At 46.7% G+C, this 7,664-nt stretch overlaps 1 long non-coding RNA gene across 6 annotated transcripts; it reads left to right on the top strand.

Moving 5' to 3' along the window:
- The first annotated feature begins 795 nt into the window (after positions 1 to 795).
- Positions 796 to 5,317, top strand: LOC148321434 (uncharacterized). 6 transcript variants are annotated; one of them, XR_015839391.1, is made up of 9 exons: positions 796 to 911; positions 1,019 to 1,167; positions 1,414 to 2,658; positions 2,763 to 3,260; positions 3,388 to 4,001; positions 4,066 to 4,498; positions 4,569 to 4,620; positions 4,706 to 4,796; positions 4,874 to 5,317. It is a non-coding gene; the product is annotated as an uncharacterized LOC148321434 (long non-coding RNA). The 6 variants fall into 6 exon arrangements; XR_015839392.1 differs by having other exon boundaries at positions 1,019 to 2,247; positions 2,517 to 2,658; XR_015839395.1 differs by having other exon boundaries at positions 1,019 to 2,658; positions 3,388 to 3,777; positions 3,866 to 3,963.
- Positions 5,318 to 7,664: the final 2,347 nt, after the last annotated feature.

Here is a 7,664-nt window from a genome sequence, read left to right as displayed (position 1 = left end):
GTGTATATATGTATATATACACATATATAGATATATATACACATATATACACACATGTGTATATATATATACGTGTATATATACACATAAACATGTATATATCTAACACATATTTATACACATTATTATATATGTGTATATATACACGTGTATACATGTGTATACGTACACATATGTATACTTTGTGCATTGCACTTTTCCCTTATGTCCTGCTCTCTCCCTACTCGATTCGTCCCATCAGATTCGTGTTACGAATGTCTGCCTTGGTTTGCAGATATGTAGTTTTCACGTTTGTGGACTGAAATACACTTTTGTAAATGGTTTTGCTACAGTAATAAAATAACCCGATAGAAAATGTTGCAAAAATTTCACGCCACAATAATTTAAGTGAATCAAATGCTAAAAAGCACGAGAGCCTGGCTGTCATGACAACTCAATATCGTCTTCAGGCGCTACGTTGTCGCCATCTTCTGGTCAGTTATAGAAATGCTTGCGGTGAATCCCAAATAAAGTGTTTTTGCAACAATTTCCACGGCAGGCCAAAGCAGTCATTTTGATCGTTACCAAGTGACGCGAGTGTGCAATATGCCGTTGAAAAGGGCAGAAGGATGTTGGCTTGAATTGGGGGACGTGACGTCAGGCCGACAGGTCAGTTTGGGCGGACGTGACGTCAGGCCGACAGGTCAATTTGGGCGGACGTGACGTCAGGCCTGTAGGTCAATTGGAGCCAGGTGTGGACGAAGCGAATCATTAAGTGCCGGCCGCAGATGCGGCAAGATGGCGTCGGGCCGCGCGACCGTCCTCAGCTAAGTGAACACACGAGCAAATGTTTGTCGTTTGTCGCCGTTTCTGACGATTCCATTTTCCTACTTGCACGGTTAGCGGACTTCAGGAACGAAACTGCGTTTGAGGTTTGAGCACAACACGTCACAATTCACTTCCTTTTGCTTGATTTAGCACGTTGTGCTCTTTGTTTCGTGACGCGCTTTCAAATGTTTTTGTTATTTATTGTTGATAGGAGCATTTTATGATATAGCCCTGGGGCGCATACTTGTCAATTTGGGCGGACGTGACGTCGGGCCTGCACGTCAATTGGCGCCAGGTGTGGACGAAGCGAATCATCCAGTACGGGGCCTCAGACGCGGCAAGATGGCGTGACCGTCCTCAGCTAAGTGAACACACGAGCAAATGTTTGTCGTTTGTTTGCCATTCCGCTTCTTGCACGATTTGCACACTTGAGGGACGCGACTGCGTTTGAGCACAGCACGTCACAATATACTTCCTTTTGTTTGATTTTGCACATTATTCTCTTTGTTTGGTGCCGCGCTTTCAGACGTTGTTTTGTTTTTTTATATTTTATAGTGGCATTTAATAACATAGCTCTGATGTGCACCTTGGACAATTTGCCTGCAGGTCGATTGGAGCCAGGTGTGGACAAAGCAAATCAACTACAGGCGCAGACGTGGCAAGATGGCGTCGGACCGCGTGACCGTCCTCAGCTAAGTGAACACACGAGCAAATGTTTGTAGTTTGTTTGCCATTTTGCTTCTTGCACGATTTGCGCACTTGAGCACAGCACGTCACAATCCACTTCCCTTTGCTTGATTTTGCGCATTGTGCTCTCCATTCCTTGCAGCGCTTTCCAAATGTTTTTGTTTGTTTTTAATGCTGGCCAGCTCTTTTTGCTTTGTGTCTTAAGTGTGGTAAATTACACATTTCATGGCTTTGTTCTTGGGAAGTGAACTGTTTTTTTTGACTAATTGTTGTTCTGTATTACATATGATGCATTATATTTCAGGTGCTATAAACAACCTTTTTTTATTTTTGACTTCCTTCTCTGGTCTCGTGACGTTTACTGTCATGGTAAAAAATAAAAATACCGTTTTGTCCCCTCAACTCATCTGAAGGAGGCAATTGCATTTGTAACTTTTTTTTTTAATCATGGGCTTAAGTATTTATTCTCAGATGTGTAATTAATTTCCTTGAGTCTTTTTTTTTTGCAAACTTATGAATGTGATTTTTTGTCTAATCCTTGACGACGGTTGTCAATACTTCACATTAAAAACCTTTTTTGCGCCAACTGCAATCAAAAATTGCGACTTTATTCTGCCAGTTTATTTATGACCAACGCGTACCTCGCAACCGTTCATTTCTCCAATTTTCGGTCGGGGACACTTTGATCCGATTTGGACCACAAAGCCCAACTTGTAACTCGACTCCGTTTGTGGATCATCTGTCCAATTTGAGGTGAGTTTGTCCCGACTTATTGTGCACGTGTCGCGCTAAATTGAAGAGTCAAAGTACCGTTTAAAAGTGTTTTTGGAGATTTACACATTTGGTTTGATGGTTTTTCGCTAAAGTCGGCCACCAAAACGTATTTGCTGTCATAAATATTATGCATTATCTCAACGGCTTTCAACCGTGCATTTTCTTTAGCAAGCGCCGATCGAGTTTGTATTTGTCATCCTAACTGAACGTGTCGGGATATCAACTTAATTTCTCTTGTTTCTCTGCAGAGCTAAAAATGAACGCGGCAGCCTTCAATACAAAGCAAGCGGGAGGACCGCGGACCAGGGGAAAATAAATTGCCGTCAAGTTTCAGCTTGCGCGTGGCATTTCTGGACACTGAATTCACGAGAATATCTGCTCTTGTCTAAAGTGATTTTTTTATTATTATTTTTTTGTTCCTCTCCATCTTTGCCATACTGTGTAATAAAATAAAGGTAGTGGGGCACAAGTAACGGCGCGTCTGTGTTTTGCAGGCTGGAAGAGGAGCCGACTGGCATGAGTAAAAGGAGCGATTCGGCGTCAAGTGGAGAATCAAGCGCCACGCCAAAGTCCACCTTGTGTGGGCAACAAGTGAACAGGACCGGGTAGAGTGTTGAGCTCTGGGGTGCGCCTTGGTTGACTTTGGTTGTGGATGCCAATTGTGTGCCGTGCTGGCAAAGTTGTCTTGAAACGAGGGCAGGTGTCGAAGGTGTTTGGAGAGCGGATTGTTGTTGGACTCGAGATGGTCGCTCGTTGTCTGGATCCAGAGCAGTTGTTTTCTTGTGAGACGATGGCAATTGAAAGCCGGAGTGTGCAGTGTAGACTTTGATGGCCAACTCCATCATATTGCTCGACACAAATCAATCCTCTCCTCTCTCTCTCTGTTTTTCAGGATTGTGGAGCCACCGGATTAGCAGAGGGGCATCAAGAGGACCTGGACCAGGGTCACGAGTATATCCACAAGTGGCGGGAGGCGGGCCGAACAGCTCCTGGTATTCCGTCTTGAGCTTGCCGATGACTTGTGCATGACATGGATTTGATTGACAGTCACTTAGAATAAAAGCCGTCACTCTTGGACTTGTCCCCCCCCCCCCCCCCCCCTCGCCAGGTTGTCGTAAGGCGGCGTCGGCGCGGGATGGTCCGAGAGGCGCTGAGAACCACCGGATGCCGATTAAAATTTTACACGTGCACAATCCAGTGAGCGGCACGCCACGAATTGCACATTCTGCCTTTTGCAGGGCGGACGAGATGACAGGACGGGCGAGGGTACGCCACAAAGTTGACACTCCAATCAGGTCGCTGACTCGCCCGCCACCTTCCTTGGATGTTTTGGCCTCGTTTGACAGGTCCAGGTCTCGAAGAAGAACTGCTTGTGTGGAGTCTCCGTGCAATGATTGGATTCCCGAAATGGAGTCTGTTTTGCTCGACATTGTATCATGTTGCCGTCTCCGTTGCAGCCCGCTCATCCCGGAAGGGGATGGGTCCCTCGCGCTCCGGTCATTTTTCCAGGTTTCTTCCGCCAAGCCTGCTCAAATGGCCTCTTTTCAAGAGTCTCTTGTGAAATAGAACGATTGCAAATGCACTTGACTTGTTGCAGGATGCAGGCGGAGCCACGGCAGCGTAAGAAGGACAAAAGCACCGGGATGAAATTTGTGTGCTTGTTTCGTAGGGTGGAAGAGGAAAGGCTGGACAAAGGTCACTAAAAAAGGTCGTCTGGAGCCTGCCGAATGGAGGTCACCAAATTTTGGCCCATTTAATATGCAAACGGCGTCACTAATTGTTCATTTTGGCTTGCAGGACCGAGATGGAGCTGGCTGAGGAAAAGGAGTCGGCCCACAAATGAAGAATCAAGTGGAATGTGTCTGAGGGGTGCTTGCAAATGGTGACCAGGAGGGGGCAGTGTAGCGAGCTTTGTGCTTTGCCTTGGTTGAGTGTAGCGAGGGAAGTTCGTTGTTGTTGTTTTGTGCTCGGAAAGGTCTGACGGTGATGAGGGCAGGTATGGAGTGTGTTTTTCGAGCCGATGGTTGGACTCGTGTCGCTTGAGTGCTTTTGGCAAGAAATGTTGGCGACGGTCAGCTCGTTGTTTGGCTTGTCTGGATCCAGAGCGGCTTTTGGTTTGGGGAAGTCACTTTGCTTTCGTGTCGGGAGGCTTTGAGGAAGGAGTTTGTTAGCTTCAGGATTGTGGAGGCCCCCGACCGGACCGGCGCCACCAAGAGCAAGTTGGACCAAGGTGAGGAGTACATTGACCAATAAAGCGACCCGCACTCGGTCGACGGAAGAACTGTCTTATTTATTTGCAGGGTGACGAGGACGCCGGTTGGGATGGGAGGCATCGTGGAGAACCTGAACATGGTTCTGAACACTCGTCTTGAAAAATGAATAAAAAAAAAAAGCTGAAGCTCCTAAGTAATGTGCATCAATGTGCTTGTTTTGCAAGGTGGTGAAGGAGCTGGTGAAAGGTCACAAAATGGAAGGCGGGTCCTCAAGTGGCACATGATGCCCATCGTTCTTGCGGGCTGCGATCAGAGGTAGAGGAACGATTGCAAGATGTACAGCTCGCTTTTTTAGATGCCAACGCATCGTAAGACGAGTCTTTTCTCCGTAGCGTTCCCAGACGAGAGGTGCAGATGCGACGGCGGCACGTGGAGAGCAAAGTGCCAATTCTGCAGCGATTGTATTTTTTTTTTTGTTCTTCCTTTGGTGTGTTTGTCTCCGCTCGGTCACTAACTCACTGGGTGTGCACTGACCAACACTAACTGCATGAAGGGGTTTCTTTTCCTGTCCGAGCCGCGCGCGCGTGTGGTTGCAGCCACCATTCTCAGCTCCCACGTCCCAGCCAATGACAATATTCTCCACCACCGTCGTGTCCACGCTGCGGGCTTGGAAGGAGGCCGGAAATGGTGGCTGCGGCCAGACCCGCCCCGTCAGGACATGAATGCTTGGGGCCAAAACGGACTGAAATATTGTATGTGGACATGTTTGTATGCAAATTGTCAAGCTCCCGTTTTCTCTTTGTGCCTGTGTACTTTGATTAAAATGTGAAGTGATATCAAGTGGTCTACTTTAAACTTTGGCGAGGGAGAACATGTTCTTAAAATTTCTTGACAATCAGGCCTTTGAGGAAAAAAAATAAAAGCACCTTAAAGACAAGTCAAACTTGAAACGTGCTCCATCATCTGAAAGATTGTTTGTGTGTCCTGACAATGGCTTGCAGCCGATTCAGGATGTCGCCAACGACGACGGCGGCAGACGAGATTCCCGCATGCCCGCGACCCTCGTGAAGATAAACGGTTTGTGGTGACCAAGCGTTCATAGCGACGGGGCGTTATGATCCTTCTGCACGTGATTAAAAAGAATTTAATTAAGGCCTAAAATGTGATCCAAGGCATCGAGATTGTCGATAGAATTGCAGACGCGCTTTATTTTGCATTCTCATTTGTTCCTGGTGACAATTTGCCTTTAATCTGAGAAGAAAAATGCACTTTTCCTGCCGCCCATAGCCAACAGGAAACGCAAAAGGCAGAAAAATGACCTTGACACCATTTGTAACCGTCTTAACGTCAAATACCTTTGAATAACTGGAACGTTGCATTTGCACGAGATCATCCAGCTTGTCCACTTTGGTCAACCAGTGTATGACAAACGTTCCGAACAGAGATGAACGGTGCGCTTCATCACAAGTAAACTAGAAATCATGATTTGACTTTTCTGTATATTGGCAGTCGGACACGAGCATCAAATTTGTTGGAAGTTGAATGACAAACGTCTTTGGAGAGAAAGCATTCATTTAGATTTGCTGATGCTGCAGAAACTGGCGAATTAATGCATTGTACACTATAAACGCTGGACTGGTTTCACGTCCCCCCCCCCCCCCCCCCCCGTTCTTGACACAAAAAAAAAATCCCCTCAAATAATTAAGTGAGGAAAGATTTCTTTATTCATTTAGACATGTTGCGCGTCGTGACGTGTATTGGTCGACAGCTTCTGGCGGGTCTCGAACCGTAGATCTTCGCTCTTCAACGTCCTGGTCGTCACCCTGAGCCAGCGGGGCAATCAGGTTTGCTGGTAATACCCGTCGCTTCATCATTCACGATCGTTTCTCGTTCTTGAGCTGCAAAAAAGTACACGGAGTTGTGTGCATGCAAGATGCTACCGCGAATAGTTGCAATGTCAAAAGAAAGAAAGTTTACACTTGTTAATGTCGCAGGGACTGAGCGCGTTACAGTTAGGGTTAGTTGCACAGGCAATTTGGGTTAGTGACACGGATCTCACAATTAGTTAGGGTTATTTGCATACATTGCACAGTCGGTCAGTGGGTTAGGGTTAGTTGCATTACACAGAACGATATACATGACATGTTAGCGCGAGGCTCGAACCCTGGTTCTCAGGTGTCCAAACCACAGCGTTATCCTCTCGGCCAGCGGAGACCTAAGGACGACCACCGCTTCGCTTCCATTTATCGTTAACAATTGAACGCGGGCGCTACCCGTCGCAAATCAAGAACAAATACGCCCAGATGGGCAGTTACCGCTAGAGTCACCGTGGTCGAGTGGTTAACAATGCAGCGCGCGATACTCTCGGAGCCTGGTACGAAACCCTCTCCCGGCAATGCAAGTGTCCAAGGGGGGGAATTTAAACTTGATCATATATAATTTTATTTAAAGTTGTGACAATGCACGCCGGTGTGGTGGTGGTGACACAATCCGGCCCCACCCCGGTCCGAGCACGTGAGCTGCACCTCTCCCCCTTCGTGCTACCCCCACCCATCCGATCTGTACAACCAACCGCACCCGCCCCTACCTGTTCACCGCTGTGTATATATGTATATGTATATATATGTGCATATATATACATTAATATATATATATAAATATATATATACATATACACATATATATATATATAAATATATATATCTATATGCGAATATGAATATATATATATATATATATATATATACATAAATATAGTAAATACTTACTTGAACATAATGTGGAGAGAGGTACTTACCTGCAATGCGTGTAGAGACAACCGGATTGAGATTTGAACCTAGGACCTGAGGTTCAGCAATGCACAACACACACCACTGAGCTAGGAGTGATTTGAAAGTCTCAGTTGCTCCGTGTCCATATATCCGAAACAATGGGCGTTGTCAGTGGGAAAGACAAAAGCGCACGTGGTGCAGTCATCCTCGTTCCTCCCGTGGCCTGGTGGTCAATGATGCGGTTTGGGATCCTGAAGTACCTGGGTTCAAATCCAGACACATACTGAACGCAAGCACAGGCAGGGCACCTGCTGGGAGGTGACGGAGGGGGCAGCAGGCAAGCACAAAGGGGCGCCTGGCAGCTGGAAGGCAGGCTAGGTAACCTCGGTGGGCGCGCGGAGCCGTGTCTGAT

The sequence above is a fragment of the Idiotropiscis lumnitzeri genome, chromosome 16 (assembly GCF_059441095.1).
Source record: "Idiotropiscis lumnitzeri isolate Australia: NSW breed Sydney's pygmy pipehorse chromosome 16, RoL_Ilum_1.0, whole genome shotgun sequence".
Classification (NCBI taxonomy): domain Eukaryota; kingdom Metazoa; phylum Chordata; class Actinopteri; order Syngnathiformes; family Syngnathidae; genus Idiotropiscis; species Idiotropiscis lumnitzeri.
The sequence above is the reverse complement of the archived record's forward strand: the minus strand, read 5'-3'. Positions and strand labels throughout refer to the sequence as shown.